Source organism: Monopterus albus, unplaced genomic scaffold (assembly GCF_001952655.1).
Source record: "Monopterus albus unplaced genomic scaffold, M_albus_1.0 scaffold52.1, whole genome shotgun sequence".
In the NCBI taxonomy this organism is placed as follows: domain Eukaryota; kingdom Metazoa; phylum Chordata; class Actinopteri; order Synbranchiformes; family Synbranchidae; genus Monopterus; species Monopterus albus.
This window is the reverse complement of record NW_018127932.1, coordinates 4,331,908-4,349,579: the sequence shown is the minus strand read 5'-3', so window position 1 is coordinate 4,349,579 and position 17,672 is coordinate 4,331,908.

Below are 17,672 nucleotides of genomic sequence, written 5' to 3'. Positions count from 1 at the left end.
GACAGGTCAGACATCCCTCTCCCCAGAAATATTTTCCAGCTTCTCCTGATGATATATATAAATCCCTCTAACGCGTTCTGGGTCAGCCCAGGGCCTCCTACCACTTGGACGTGCCCAGAAAACCTCCAATGGGATGCACCCAGGAGGCATCCTAATCAGATGTCTGAACCACCTCAGCTGGTTCCTTTGGATGCGAAGGAGCAGCAGCTCTGTCTGAGCTCTGCCTCCTATCTCTAAGCCAAGCCCAACCACTAGTGATGTGCGGTTCAATCCAGAAATATCGACGCTTTCAATCACATTTCCTGTTCTAGGACTCAATAATTTGGGGTAGCCCAAATGTATATGTTATCATCAACAGGGGACACAGTAGAAAGTAACTATGCTATCAACAGGACAGTCTAAATAATACCCTGTTGATAGGAACTACTTCTCCTTCTGCCTGTCATAGTCACATGTGGAACCACAGCGATGCACCCAGGAGGCATCCTAATCAGATGTCTGAACCACCTCAGCTGGTTCCTTTTGATGCGAAGGAGCAGCAGCTCTGTCTGAGCTCTGCCTCCTATCTCTAAGCCAAGCCCAACCACTAGTGATGTGCGGTTCAATCCAGAAATATCGACGCTTTCAATCACATTTCCTGTTCTAGGACTCAATAATTTGGGGTAGCCCAAATGTATATGTTATCATCAACAGGGGACACAGTAGAAAGTAACTATGCTATCAACAGGACAGTCTAAATAATACCTTGTTGATAGGAACTACTTCTCCTTCCGCCTGTCATAGTCACATTGGAACCACAGCTCTGTAAACGTGTGAGCCACTGAAAATCAGATAAGAATATTACTCTCTACAGCGAAATAGCTTTAAAAGGTTGTCCAAGATTGTAGAAGTTGTAGCCAATAATTATACAAAAATACAATAAATACAAGAAAGCACTGAGGTGCAATCTGGAGTCTCTCAGTAACAGAATGGATGTCGCGTGTTTGCCAGTAGGGGGGATGTAAACAGTAACCAAGATGGCATGTGAAAGCTTCCTCGGGTATGTAGTACTGATGTCGTCCCACAGATACAGCCCAAGATCTTGGCACAGAGATGTCCCTGTAATGTGACCAAGGTGGTACATCACGAACAGTCACCTTACGACTCCTCTGACTCTAAAAACCAAGCAGACCTTTGAAGGCCTCCATAAGGGGGCTCTGTCTTCACTCTGGGACAAGGCTGGAGAAGTTAGTCACATCATCTGTGGTTAAAGAATGTGTACTTACCATAACATGACATGAACGGCATGCACAGCTTATTTCACGCAATTAATGACACTATGCAGTGACATGACAAAGGACGACAGACATCACAACACCGTCTGGCTGTCAAGGACAGAGAAGAGATCACACTGAATATTTGTCCACATGTGGGACTGGTGCACTTGAGGACAACTTCACACTTGTCCAGCGAATATTCTGTGAATATGTAGTGCATCTGCATGCAGAGGTGGTTCAGGAACAATGAGTGACATTTCTCATTTCCCTGTGTTTTGCTGTGCATGCATATGCGTATAGGATGTGGCACAGTGTACATGTGTCCAGTCTACGCTCTGTGAAATTGCCTTGTTTTAGTCTGTAATTATGTTTGTATGTGTGTGTCACAGCTGCAGTATTCACCAAAAGTGTAGTGAACAACCAGATGGCTGCTGTTTGTCTGTTTGTACACACAACCACACTCTTCCTGTCACACACACACACACACACACACACACACACAAACAACACTGCTGTAACATAATGTAAAAGCATTTCTCTGACCATTGTTGCACATTAGCTGTCTCTACATTCTTCAGCGGCTGTGTTTGGGATTTATTGCAGGTCAACAGATTATACAGAGATACAACAGACAAACAAAAAACAATTCATGGCTTCACAGTTTCATTTCTTTCTGCTTTTCAGTTTTCTTCTCACATTGGCACATTATTGAAATTCTGCCACCTTCCTTCAGTGTCTTTATTAACACACACACAGGCACAGACAAACCTGCATACAGTGCACGCACAAAGTGAGGCTGGGTAGGGGCGAGATTAAAATGCTGAGCTTGATTTACATACTGTACAAATTAATTGAGATTTTCCCTGAGGCTGAAATCTGTGTTCTTACAACCACGCACATATTTATGTACTTTTTCCTGCTTGTTTTTGCAAAACCGCCGGCAGAACATTTCTGAATGATGCAAACTGTGTCAGACAGTATTTTTGTTGTCTTTCCAGTGCCACCTACTGTGCAGTATCTAATTAAGGGTACAGGGCTGTTACAGATGACAGATGAGAAATGTACACACCTTCTATGACGTTTGCATCCACAAAGCCCTTGTTACACCAGGACACAGACAACACATATAAACACTGTATAAGCACATGCAATGTGTATACGTCACACATATCTAAACCACAAATCACAAATGTAACAAATATTGTCAAGGTTTAGTGAGAAACATTTCAAACTGTTGTCAATCCAGAACAAACTTGCCCGCTGCTGTTATTCGAGCGTCTGGTCTATTAGATGTAAAGTCTGAGATCATTTGCCTCTTGTTTACTTATGAACATATTGTAGTCACACACCAGTTACAACAGAGCTGTAACACAAGGGGCTTACTTGACCATCAAGACAGACTGGGATTCAGTTTATTGCTCATGGACACTTTAATATGTAGACAAAAGGAGTTGGGAATTGAACCATTAACTCCTACTACTTCTCCTAAACAAAGGGCAGCTTTACATGTAACTTTGAACCAGGTGAATCCAGTTTTATGTCAGTGTACAGTACAACTACTAAGAGCCTTTGGTGACCTGAGAGGTAAATTCTAACAAAAATAGTTTCTGAGTTGTTCTCAGCCAGTCTAGGCTCACTGAGATCAACACAGTCGGCTCAAACTCCCAGTCGTCGCCTGTTTTCGTACCAGGGGCTGGAGCCAATCCCAGCTGACACTGGGTGAGAGGCGGGGTCCACCCTGGTCAGGTCGCCAGCCTATTCCAGGTGCTTGAGCAACAAATAAACATATTTTCAGCTCCAAAAGCTGGAATAGCCACTTTCCCAAATCAAGCTCTGTATTTCTGTGAATTAATATTTTGTAAAAGCAGACACACAGAAACCACACACACACACACACACACAGGACAAAACATGCACAAACATAACTATAACAACAAATGGAACACACTGCAACACTTCTGTTTATTGCATCATACACATACATTAGTACAGATATATAACGGTAGTTAACCTATATGACCTGAATTCAGCATCAGGCACCGAAAAACAGCAGAAAAACATCATGCTTGCTGTATATGAGGGACTTTTAATTTTAACCTTATATTAGACTTGGTGCTGTGATTGAGCTGCTTTGTGTCTGTTTGTTCTTATATCAGGGCTTGCAACCTGTGGCGATGCGAGATATTTTTATGGCATTAGAATAAATGTCTTGCAGTATAGCTGTCAGCAGTGCACTCAGACAGAGAATGACTTCAGTGCAGCTGTAAATACATCCCAGAATATTACTAACCATAGAGCTGTAAATATATGTCTGTGTTAAGATAAACAACACTGGCCTTGTTTGTAGAAGCAAACTGTGAGACATGGAGAGGGGGAAAGAGACAGGCAGGAAGAGAAACTAAGTTGTCACACTGTGTTATCTCAGCTTTACACCCCTTCACTGGACTGAACACTGTTATGGAGCTGGTAGATTGGGGTCTATGCTTCTCAGCTCATGTGTGTGTGTGTTAGGACACGTCTTCCTCAGTTTCCTGAGTCATAGATACTGTATGTATCCTGAAGCTATACAAAAAATGAGAGAGACAGACAGTATGGAGCCAGTACTGACAACACATCCACTCCTACATACTGCTGAGTTGGATCACGACCAGTTGGACTACACCCAGGCCGCTGCGCAAACCTGCTGCTCTCCTGTGTCTAACGCAGGTTTTCAAGTTCCCAGTGTGGTCACAACAGTCGCACAACTAACTGAAAACATCAGGCAATGAAATAAATCTACTCTAACTTTAACTGAACAGCTTCTAACTTTGTTTTAAGTATAACACACTGTATCTGACAGTTTGTGTGTTGTGTGGGCAGAAAAGCCCCCCTCACATCATACTCTTCACCACATTTGGTCTTACTGCTGTTCATTTTGCTGGCGAGCCCCTAAAAAAAATCCCAGAGTGCAATGTAATGCTTATTCCCTGACATCATTGTGAAATAGGGTAATTAGAGTTGTATGTATATAAAACCTTTCTATGCACATATGTGCACTTTACAACATCAGCCTATTCACCCAATTCACACACACACACACACACACACACACACACACACACACCTACCCCGATGGCAAAAAACCTGCCATACAATCATTCATACACACATACAGATGTTGATGCCACTGGGAGCAACTTGGGGTTCTGTGTCTTGCCCATGGGCAGTTCAACATGGGAACTGGAGAAGCTGGGGATTGAACTGCTGACCTTATGGTTAGGAGACAACCTGCTCTAGCCAGATAATAATGGTGCACTCCCATTATTAGGCCCATCTTCAATATCTTACACAGAGGCAAAGGTTCAGGACCCTGCTCACTGCAAGCCGGAAAAATATGTTCATTACTGTAATACACACAAGATATACAGGAACATCAAATTGCAGCATAGTGTTGCTTGACATGTGGCCTCCCTGACTCATGTCCAGTCAGAGTGTTGTACTGTAACTTTGTGATAATTTTATTTAAACAAAATGAAAAATTACAGTGGGTTATGTGTTGTTATATACAGCAGATGTTTTGAGCATTTCTGTTTAGAAGCAGAGAAAGAAATAAGATTAACAAAAGGGTTATAAAAAAAAGTTAAGTGCTGAAATTCACTGTTCAAATCATTGGATGTGGCAGCACGTGGACTATTAAAAACATTATAAAAGTCTTTTCTGAAGTCTTGACTGCTCTTCAGCTGTTACATATTCCAAACAGTGAGGCTGCTCATACAGAACATGCAGAATAAAAAGAAAAGGTTCTACAGAGGACCATGGAGGTGAGTCAAGAACAAACCATGCAGTCAATGTCAAAATACGAGCCGATGAAGTAATAATAAAAAACTTTGCAAAGAAAGTTCCACATTAATTAACGTTGTTTTGGGCTTAGCTAAGCAGGGCTAATGGGAAACTATTCACTCTCTCCCTCCCATTCTGTTTCTTCTCTACATCTCTCTCCACCCTGTTGCCTCCCTTTCTCGCCACTCCTCCTTTTTCTCACTTATCTTTCCTTCATTCACCCTCTCTCATATATTCACCATCTCCCCCCATCCATTTGCTCACAGCCTCTTTTTCTCTCTCCTTTACTTTCTCTCTCTTTGACCTCCCTTTCTCCCCCGCCCCTTCCTTTTTTCTCTCCCATTAGAAATATATTGGGGTGACTTGGACCATGAAATTAAAATATTAGAAAGTGACATCACTGAATATTTCCAATTCTCTGGAAAGAAAGAATCTGAAGTGCCAATATAAGAAAAGGTCATTCAGGGGGCAGATTAACATTTAACACTTTATATTTATAATAACTGAGTTTGGGTATGTGTGGTTGTCTAAGTGTCAGCCCTGTGATAGACTGGCAACCTGTGCAGGGTGGACCCCCCCCCACCCAGTGTCAGCTGGGATTCATTTTATTTTATGCATTTTACAGTTGCCTCCATTTGCTGTTCTTTAGATTCAGTTACCCAATTTAATGCTGTTTTGTTTGTATTTGTTATTATTTGTACTTGTTCTACATTGTTTCCTCCATTTCACATGTTGTTGTCATTTGGAACATGGGCACATTTTTCATCATCTGTGTTTATTTTTTGACTCCACAACATCTCTCTCTCTCTCTCTCTCTCACACACACACACACACACAAACACACACACACCTATCATTAAACTATTAAAGGTAATGCAAATACTTGTGGTATTACGTCATAAAGTTATAAAACATCAGCTGATATTCTTGTTTTGCACTTTTGTCAATAGTATCTTTTTGTTCGTGGTGCTCAATATATAGAATCCCCAGAAAAGGTTGTTGTTTTAGGCTCATGATTTGTAGGAATTCAGAATTTGCCTCTGCAACATCTAAAGAAGGTAGTAGCTTCATCACGTGGCACTGATGCTGTCAGCAGGTTACCTTTAATCACAAAAGGTTATGTCTGTTTAATGTTTTACCAACAAGAGTCATTCCAACCAGTGGTTTAAGTTGTTTTATGAGTCTGTCTGCAGAATGACACATATGCAAAGAGGCATACATCAGCAAGACGTGTATTGTTTTAAATTCAAACAGTGAGTCTACACTGTAGATATCTCAGGAATACGAAACGTGTCTGACTCTTTCAGTCCCCCATGGTTCTTTATGAGTGAGCACATCTGAAGGAAACGCTGTACATGTGCTGTAGCTTAAAGAACTGTTTTCTTTGCATCTTTATGTATGTGTGAGTGTGTGTATTCTGGGTTCATGTCTGGTTGCTCTCAATGTGTTATCATAAAATCATCAGTATTTCCATGCAGTTTATCATCCATTCATTTCCTGTCTGGACAATCACCAAGGAAAATAAGATAATGTAGGGAAGACAGTGAACAACAGAGAAAGGATTAAAGAAAGAAAATAATGAAGAAAGAAATCAGGGCATAAATGGAAAAAAATGAGACAGAAAAAAGATCTGATACAGAGAAAAAGGGAAGAAATCACAGAAAAGATCACTGAGTGACTGTCAGGCGTCCGAGTGAAGTCGGGAGCAGTCTGTTCTGCAGACTCCCATGGGAAAATCTGGGTGATTTGGCCAAGACAGAGAAACAGTTTCTGTCTCTCTTCAATTCTCTCCATCTCCTCCTCTGTGGAGAGTGACTGACAAGATATGCTCGCTCCTGTCTTTCTTCATTTGTGTCTCTTTGTCTTAGCTCATCACTTTCCCCCAGTCTATCTTTCAACTTGGTGAACACAGCACAGACTGGTGTCACTATTGGCCTTGTGTCTGCACTGAGTCTCTGCTTGCAAGCAACAATTTATAGTATGGAGCTCTGCTTACAATCCCAACAGGCTGCAGTGTCGACTGCACCCACAATAGAAATGTGTTGAATGGAGCGAACAGAATACTAATGAGTACATTAAGACCCTTGATCGGGACGATGGTTGAACCAAGGGTTAAAGCCACATGGGCTAGTCTCCTTGGAGCGTACTCAATATGCAGTATTCAATGCCAAATAGTAATACTATTAATAAACCTTACTCATGTATAATGTTTCATACACAAAATGCAGCTCCAACTGTTTCACAAAGTCAACACAATACTCATATGTCTTTGTAGCCAAATTCTTACTGATTGGGGATTTGATGATTTAAATCCAGTATAAAGGTTTTTTGAGTAGAAGTTAAAACACTGGCCACATTATGGTAAAGACCCAGGCTTTCCATCATTATAATCAACCTAACCAGTTCTTGTTAGTGAACTACAAACCAAAGAATTGCTCTTTTAATTGTTCAGGGCTGGGTAAAAGGCCTCTGCTATGTCTGTGACAGGAACAGGCCACATAACACAAGAACTCAGGGGAGGTGAGAGTGAAAACTGGCATCTGTGTTTCAGAATAAAACACTGATTAAGTTGCCAACCCTTTATTTTCCAGGTCCCATATCTTCTAGCTTATTTCCTGGAAACCTTTGTCATAATTTTAAACCAATTAGTTGATATTTACATGTTAATTGCTTGAATATATCCGAGAATGTTCTACGCATTTTGTTTCTAATTGTAAGAGACATGAAGATGTGTAGATGCGGTGCCTTCTTGTTTTATGAAAACACCAGGAAGTTAGGCAGTAGGCGCTAGAAAAGAATTCATAAACAGATGTCAATATACATCAGAATTTGCTATAAACAACAATTAATTTAGATTTTTTATAACTTTTAACTCCCACAGATCATCACTAGCCTATAGGTAAATTCTCATTTTGTTATGATGCATATCAGTTGAATTATATGCATGCCTGTAGTTTTCAGCTGCTTAAAGTCCTTAGTGTGATTTTCCAACATGATTTGTCTTTCATGCTCCAAAATTTCACTGACTCAATTTTACTTACATATTTGAACCTTATGTCTACCAACCAGACCTGTAAAATAAAGTCAATTGATGCAACTAGTTTATATAAAATTACGACAGATGTTTCCAGCTGTACCTTTCCTCCCTCAGTCTAACTTCTGGCCACTGTTCCTGTCCTAGGTGGTACCTCTCTCTCTGTTCTTTCTCTCCCCCTCTAACCCTCCTTTTATTTCATGTCCTTTTAACCCTGATCAACACTGTATGTCACCAAGCCCATATATAGGCAACATTATCTGGCTGCCCTCCATGTAGCCAATTAGAAATGCCAAATGAGTCAGAGTCTGTCCTTTGGAGACAAAGTCACCCAGCAACTATGGCTGGGGGGGGGGGCCCCAGCCAATCTCCTCCTCTCACCTTCATTAGGGGAATTGGTTAATGTCAAATCAGCATCCGACTGCTCTCTAATTTGCACTGTCATACACTCCCTCTCTCTTTTTAAGCACTAGTACATGCTCTCTCAGTCTCAGGCTTTTATCCCCGATGCGCTCTCATACTAGTATGCACAACCGCCTTTTCTTTGCTCCCTCCATTTACTTATTCCCTTTGTCCCAGCTCTTGAATGATCTCTCTTGATGCAGCACTGACCTGTATGTGGCCTCTTCGTCTAACTATTTCTTGTACTCTGTCTTTGTACTTGTCTTTCTTTCCTCCTTCTTGGGATCTCAACACATTATCAGTGGTATCTGATAATTTATCTAATGCTCATTCGCTGTGGATGTCACAGTGAGCAAGCCTGAAGACCCATGAGCTCAGTGAGAAACTTCCATTAGAATAGAGCGCCATCTTCTAGAAATTATAGTCATACATTACTAATTTGCAGCAAAGCAAACCACAGCAAATATGAGTCAGTTGGATTATGTTGCGTCTTAGCACAACTAGGCAACTTTTTAAACGCACTTTTTACTGAATGTGTAAAACTAAAGTTGGCCACATAAGACATCAAGGCCACATAAACTAAACTAAAGAAGAATGATTCCAGACAAACTAGTCTCACACAGATTGTAGAATAGCTATGCTGGTCTACAACTCAGAATATCCTAGTGTTACCATAACACCTAGGGCAGAAAAAAAAACATTCCTTATATGCGATTAAGTTTGGGCACAGCAACTACGTGGGCAGGGTAAATCCCTCAGTTTGATTAAAACACTCTACAGTGAAAAATACAATATTGCACAACATCAATCACGGGTCTCGATTTCCAGTTGTCTGCGTAAAGGTCAGGTGTTTGTTGGATCCATCCATTTTCCCCACTTAGCTCTGTTCTAGTGTTTTTAACGTTCTGTACTTTGAAACCGTTCGACTTCAGTGGACACTAAATGTTAGCTTTCTGATCTCCACACAAGTCCAGTTGGTGGCGGTAATGCACCATTTTGTTGTCTGCCAACTGCTATAAAGCACCAAAGAAGAAGAACGTGAAGCTGGACCCTATGGACCATTGTAGCTATTCTACATTTTCATGTGAAACTGGGCTGTTCCAGATTTAAAAATAAAGATGAGGGAGGAAAAGAGACAGGAACTGATTCAGGTCAAACTCCAGGTCTCATTTTATGTCCCTGTTCGCCCTTGATGCCCGCTGTGCGTATATACTAGTCATTAAGTCAGCTCTTTTCTGTGCCATATACTTTTAAATTCACAACTGTAGCTCACAGTACATTAGATTCCAGTGGCAAATTATCATTTTACAGAGTAAACATCTCAGAGACAGAGAAACTAACTGGTTGATATTCATACTGGCACCCGTTTGAGTTATTCACAGTGCATTATTAATGAGTGTATTGTTCCCAGGGTCTTCAAATATTTTCTGTGTGTAGGCAGAAATATTAAAAACACAAAGGCGCTATTCAAGATGTAAAGCACACTTGCTGGCCAGGAACTGAACACACAGTGCTACTGCAAGGATGATTTTTCTTTAACACGTGCAGACTTTTAATGGGCACTGAAAAGTACCAGTGACTTTGCATCAACCTCCTTATTGACATGTTGGGTGGAAGTTCAAGAATAAATTCTAGCAACAAATATTTGCAGACAACATGCCACCAAGTTCACACACAAATAAAGATAGGTCAGGGCTTTCACTGCCTTTCAAACTAAGCTGCTTGACTGTCACAAAAAACTGCACATAACAGGATTTTCAACCTCCTTAAGTTCTGATTTTGTTTAGAAAAAAGTAAACATAGGCCTTTTAAAACAAACAATAATCAGTACAGCCATTATCTGGTACTTAACATGATTACATCATTAAAACATTGAGGTCTTGATAATCTGTCATTTGCAGCTTTAATAAAGAAGAAACAATTGCTTAAATAGGCATGTTCTGTGCAATGCTTTGAAAATTGATCTTATTTTAAAATTACATAGATGATCATATGGTGCTGATCATGATCATAATAATATAAAGCTAATTTAATAAATACGATCACAGCTTTATGTAGTGGAAAAGAAAATGACACCACTGCGTGCTCATGAACAACACAGCCCTGCCTCAATTTGCATAATAAGCAAATAAATGTAATGGATTTCATGTAAATTGCAGAAAAGACTAATCAGCCATGTATATGCAATAAGCAGTGTATATGTGTGTGAGTGTGTGTATTTATGCCTGTGTCTGTCATGCCGTTTTACTTTGTATGCATAAAACTGCTGGTGTAGTTGCCACAACACACACAAACACACACAAACACACACACACACACACACACTGTGCTTTCTTTCCTTGTGGGGACTTTACATTGACTTACATTCATTTCCTGTAGACTTATCCTAACCTTAACCATAACCACTACTTGCCTAACACCTAACCTTAAACCATGTTGCCACCCTAAAATTCAATGATTTCCTTCTGAGGCTTACTGTCTTATCTTTTATTGCGAGTTAAAGTCAGATACAAGTCAGCAGTGGTGATGACTAAGCAAAGTGCAAGCACAGCATTACACATTGCACAGCAAAAGCTCTCAGGGTGTATCAGAAAAAGAAAGAGGGAGGACTGGGGAGGAAAAAAGAAAGGAGAGAGAAATGAAGATAATAGAAAACCCAGGGAGCAAGAAATCAGGAAGCAGGCACTATAAAACCAATGGAAGCAGAAAAGACAAGAAACAAAATAAAGAAATTAGAAAAGCCTGGAAACAAGCAGAAGGCAGGTCAGAATGTACAAAACAGACACATAAAAGAAAGTGTTAGCCTCTGCTTTCCTCCTTTTTGGTTGTGTTGTAAATCTGCTACTTGGTGGGAGGCCACCTCCACTGGAACTTATTACTGATAGAGAGGAAGATGAAGAGATGAGCAGCAAGAAACAGAGATGGAGACGGACAGAGATCCAAAAGGGGGCACTGAGGACTAATAAACAGGCTAAGGTGGGAAGAAGAACAACCAGTGCATCAGCTCTTCTTAACAGCCAATTTGAGCAGATAGAGTCCACTGGGCCAACAGGGTTTAAGAACAAGACACCACTCAAAATGAGAAGAAAGTCAAAAATGTATATCCTTAAGTCATAAAAAAGACATAATGTAAAGTGAGGCTGGCAGAAAACACTTTAAAGTGAGAAGGACTGTTGTACTATTGAGAGGACAGTTCGGGAAAACTTTGAAAAAAGGCTGAGCTCGGACTGAAGCCAAACTGGAAGATTGTCCCTCCAGTACATTAACATCAATTAATCATAATCACATTAACTTGGACATGTTAGTATAATTACTGCAAACAAATGAGACCATGACTGAAAATGTTGGCATCCACACTGGAGTTTAAGTGGTAGCCACTGAGTTGGAGAACGACAGCCTGTGTTTTAGGGTAGAAAGAGGGATTGTAAAGGTACAAAGTGGGAGATGCACACTGTCCATTCAGTGCACTAAAGACGTACTGGAGGAAGGGGTGAGGGGTGATTTCACTATCTACCATTTTCAGTAAAGCCAAACAGACAGTGTCCACCAGGAAACCAGCTGTTACACAGCTCCACTCCTCCACCTGTCACATCTGTTGTAACAAACACATACAGGAAACATTTAACAAGCAGCAGCTAGTTTAGCCACACATAGCTGCACAGAGCTTTATTAGCCCTAGTCTGGTAGACCTATTTCAGATGTCCAGTGAATCACTCTCAATATGGATCACAAAAGGTGTTTGGAATAGGAAAACGTGCTCTAAACACTGATTTTCATAGTTCAATCCTAAAATGTTTTTGAGATTATTTGTACTAGATAGATAGACAGATAAATAAAAACACAAGCTTCATTTGTGAGGCCAGTGAGATTTATTTTTCTAAACCCACTAACATTGATGGATTACTAAATGAGCTTGCCATTAGTAACCCCAAGGGTCCAAGTGGTCTGGGGGCTGCTGGACCAGAGAACCATGAAGGAAACTTAATCAAATGACTACAAAATGACTACAAAAAGCTACATAGTGAGAAAAAATACATGGAAATCAAAGGTTTACAAAATGACTAAAAGGGGACACAAAAGACTCTGGAGACTTCAGACAAATATAAAAATATGCCAAATGACACTATAACACACAAACCAACTACAGAGAACAAAACAATGCAAAAATAAACACAAAACAAGTAGAATTAGGCACAAGATGACTAAAAATAGATGCGAAATGAAGAAAACAGAACACAAAATGGGCAAAAACAGACAAAACAACCACAAAATGTCACAAACTGACTGGTTACATGGAGTGTAACAGAGGTTTTTACATGTCTGTAGTAAAAATACACTTGCAAGATGGTGACACACTGATAGGGTGATTCAGCCATCATTAGTGGAGGGATTTCTTTTTTCTGCACCACATTTCTACAATCGTTTATTTGTTTATTCAAGAGATTTGTCATTTACAGAGTGCAGAACATGCTTCGTGATTAAATTTCATTAATCTCATTCATTCTCCTTAGACACATTCATAGTCTTTTTATTGCTAATTTCCTGCCTTATATTCTACAATGAAACCTTTCTATATACTAAAACTTTCAAACACCTCCCAGCACACACATACACTGACCTACACTGTGTATATTTAACAATAGTAGGTGCATAATGTTTACTGACAAAAGGCAGTGGACTGTTGTGCTTATAAACATTATGGGGCATAGTGTTTATCCACACTTTAAGTGTGATGAAGTGTCAAAACTAATTCTTTGTAGCAACTGCTGTAGTGAAAACACTTATTTTTAACATTGGGAGTGAATGACTATGAGATAAAACTTGTAAATGACTATGAGATAAAACTGTAATAAACCTTTAAAGTTGTTTACAAACTGTTGATGTACTGCAAAACTAAACTCCATCTGGTGGTATTTGGAACGTTAAGATGCAGATGAATACAAGATGTGCCTGTTTGGAAGGCGTCAGTGAACATTTAGTTGAACAATATTTGAGCTAAAATGAAACAGATTATGGATTTAACACAGTAGCTTTGTGTATTCAAAGTGTGTATATGTGCACGTTTGCCTGAAGTGAAACTAAATCTCCACAACTCAGATGCTAGTAGCCAGCGATTGTTTGTCTGTATGTGTCTTTTGTGTATACATGCAAATTGTGTATTTGCATATGCATGCACACATGTGTGTATAATGTGTGTTTCATATGGTGTGTCGTTTCACAGTGTGTGCACTCACTGTGTAGAATGGAGATGCTATTAGCAAAGAAACTGCTCCCATAAGACCTGTTTTAATCAACTGGCCCAATCACTGTTGTGGAAATAATTAAAAAAAAGAGAGAGCTGGCAAGTGTGTGTGTGTGTGTGTGTGTATGGGGGGGGGAGTGCAACAAAACAAAGATGAGAGATGGAAAGAAAAAAGAAAAGGCGGATAATTATTCAGCTTTTCTCAGCAGATGCTGCCTATAGAGCCAGTATGATGTGTGGATGGAGACGACAACCCACTCACACAGACATACACGTACACAAAATTTATATGTGCACAAATTATCCAGTCTAAGAAGAAATGGAAATAGGTTATATGTTTGAGCAGAGGTACATGAAGTGTGTGTCTGTGAGTATGCATGTCTTTTTCAGAAGTGCAGAGACACTTTGGATGTGTTCTTTACACATTATTATAGTGTATGTGTGTGTGTGTGTACTGTGCTGTGCTTCACCACACACTGTAGCTATTTCACAGAGGAATGACGTCAGTGTTTTACTCAAAAGTGGGCCACAACACAGCTGGGTCCTTCTGTGTGTGTGTTTACAATATGTGCATGTTTGTGTGTTTAAGTGTGTGTGTGTGCAGGATTAAGAAGGTTATTCTGGAGGTTATTTACCACAAAGGTACAGAACATCCACTGTTCACTGTGAACGAACAATGGTTTGTGAAATTTCACTCCTAATTAATAATAAACTTACAAACACAATCACATATTCAGACTAAGTATTTGCGAATTTAGACAACTAGACAATGTTTGTTACATTTTGAAAGACACAACCTTTGAATTTTCCATTAGTGCTTTACAATGACTGCTACCGGACTGAAACAATACTATATCTTGTGTGTGTGTGTGTGTGTTAGCTACAACTACACACATCAACCTTTCACTGTAGCAGCAAACCGACTGCATCAGGAAAATAATGCCCTGAGGCTAAAGCAGTCACAGTCACCTTCAGCCATGCAAACTGGCATTTTTGTCCCACTGTATATACAAACACACACACAATATTCTTTCCTTATTGTTCCTCAGTCCTCACCCCTCACATCAGAAATAGGAGCTTTTGGGATGTCCTTCATCGTGATGGACCGGAATGGCTAGCAAGGATCGAGGAACGATGAAATAATGGAATTGAGATTCACCTAGAGGCTTCTTTGATGTTTCCTTCTATTCTGAATCCATTGTCTCTTCTTTCCTTTGTTACTCATTTCCTTTTCTGTCTTTCATTCCTCTTTCTTGTTTCTGAATTCATTCTCACGATGAGGCCTTGGATGCTGAGATATGACCTTAAAACACAGGACGGAGAGGAAAGAGAGGCAGAAAAAGAACACAGGAGTTCTGCCACATTCGGAACATGTTTTTAACACATCACTGGCTCCTAAGAAATACACATTTTTTGTCTCTTGTTAAGGTATCCACACCTACTGCGCTCCTGTACTGTACATCTCTTATTCACACATACAAGCAGTTTCTCTTTTTTGCTCCCTCTGCACCCTCTCACATCATTTTTTCACCTTGTTAGAGCAGTTTTTTGAACCCAAGACAGGATGGAGAGGAAGAAAGTGAGACTGAAACTAGAAACGTTAAAGCGTGTAAGCCACATATATAAAATAATCATTTGCCAACAACCAGTCAGGTGTGAAGCTTGCAGTACATCTCTAACACCTCTTTTCCCACTGCCATAAAAGCAAACCTGCAACAAACCAAGAACACTGTTGACTGTGTTCCCTCCTATATTAGTATAAATGCATTTGCTGTGAACTGAGCCATAAGCACAAGCACAAACAACCTGCACTTTCCATTTCCTTCAGTTTGTTCTCTCCCTGTCTATACATTTCACTCTCAAGTCTGTGGATTCTTAATATACAGGCAGGCAAAGAGTCAAATATTCTCAATGCTGCCTTTGTGAAAACCTGGAGGCACATTTCTCCAAACAAACAATAATCTAAAGTTTGGGTTTCCTATCAATAACCTGCAACAAGCCATTTGTTTGTAAAAGCTATTTGAGAGACTGAGGAAAAAATTACACAAGTTTCACACAAAGTTTTGTGCCGGCTATGAGACTGTGCACCTCCATAACTCTGTTAACTCTGTTTATGGATACTAGAAGTAGCACAACCTCTTTGGGCCATCGACAGTGATTTTAAAGCCTATATGTTAAAAATACTTTACTGAAGTAGGAGTTCATTCACAGGAATTAATGCAGTTTTTCATATTTTGAATTAAGAAGAATGACAGAAGAAGCTTCAGCAACTGAACTGTAGTCCCTAAAACCTGACTTACTCCCACAGCAGACATTATAGATGCATTCAATCTCGATGTGTTAACTAGCAGCGTTTCCCCCTGTTGTTGACAGAAAAGGTTTCCCTCTGCCTGGGTGGGTTTTCTCCAGGTACTCCAAAATCCAAAACCCTGCAGGGTATAGTCACCGGTGACTCCAAATTGACTATAAGTGTGAATGTGAGCCCTGCGATAGACTGACAACCTCTGCAGGATGTACTGTGCAATACAATCCCCCACTGTCTTCTAGAGGATAAGCAGTATAGCTAATGAATGAATGGGATGTCATTGCTATAGCAAGTAAGTACATAAAAAGTAGCAGTATATAAATGTCATTTAAAGGAAATAAAATTCTATACAGACTTCTTAACACAAAAATGATTTTTAAGAATAGGTGATTGTATTTCTTTTGGTTTCTGAACTGTCATCACTTGCCACAGACATTTTTCATTTTCTACCAGCTGTTATTACTGTAAGTGTACTCATACAGATGTCTGATTGGGCCTTCACCTAACCAGGAACACCTTGAGGTTAAAGCTGAATTTTTTTTTACCAGATGTCAAAGTACTTTTCCATTTCTCTTACAGGTTCTGTGGCAACACTGACCATTACATTTTTTTAAAATCACACTCCATATTCCAAACTAAAACGTGCTGTAGCAATGGAACGTCTATTGTTAATCAGTATTGTTTTTGTGTTTTTAAACAGTAAACTCAAGGTCTCAGTTTGAACATTCCCCGTATGGATATGGCCCTAAAGTTGAGCTTTTAAAGTATATTTTATTTTCTCATTTTTCATGTTTGCAGTTTGTATAACTGAGGCACAGCTTTGGTCTGATTTGACAACATACAGTCTTCCAGTAGTATATGCCTTGTTTCTATATCTGCTGCTATAATGTGAGAAACATGCAGCACATTTTCTGCAAAGCATTGATTACATGTAGGTCAATTAAAAACTCATTTATGTTCAGTAGCCTGCTCATGTTTGCATGAGGCAGGACAGCAGAGCAGTGACAGCAACTGCTCTGCAAACAAAAGGTCACCAGCTTGGTAAATGGTCTTATACTTGTATAGCGCCTTTCTACGCTTTTACAGCACACTCAAAACACTTTCACATTATTCGGCCATTCACCCATTCGCACTCCCAAGCACTCACATGCCGGTGACATCACTGGGAGCAACTGGGGGTTCAGTGTCTTGCTCAAGGACACCTCGACATGTTGACTGGACAAGCCGGGAATCAAACCGCTAATCCTCCGGTTAGGAAATGACCCGCTCTACCTCCTGAGCCACAGCCGCTTCAAGTGGGGTGCCCTAAGTTAGTGTGTACTAACGTCATACATCCTGCCTCTGATTAAAAGGGCAAAATCACTGCAAAGTGCAATGTCAGCCACATGTGTACAGTGCTGAATTATGTCAAATAAAATAACGTATCAACACAAGCAGCAAATCAAATATTTACTCGATAAAAACTTGTTTATGGCTGTAAATATAAAAACCTGGGCACAGTGTAGAAGCCACAGGCATGCACAAACAAACACACACACACACACAGAGAGAGATGGAGCTCAGCGCAAGTTCACCTGTTACTGATGAGTGAAAATAAATCATGTTGACTAAGCC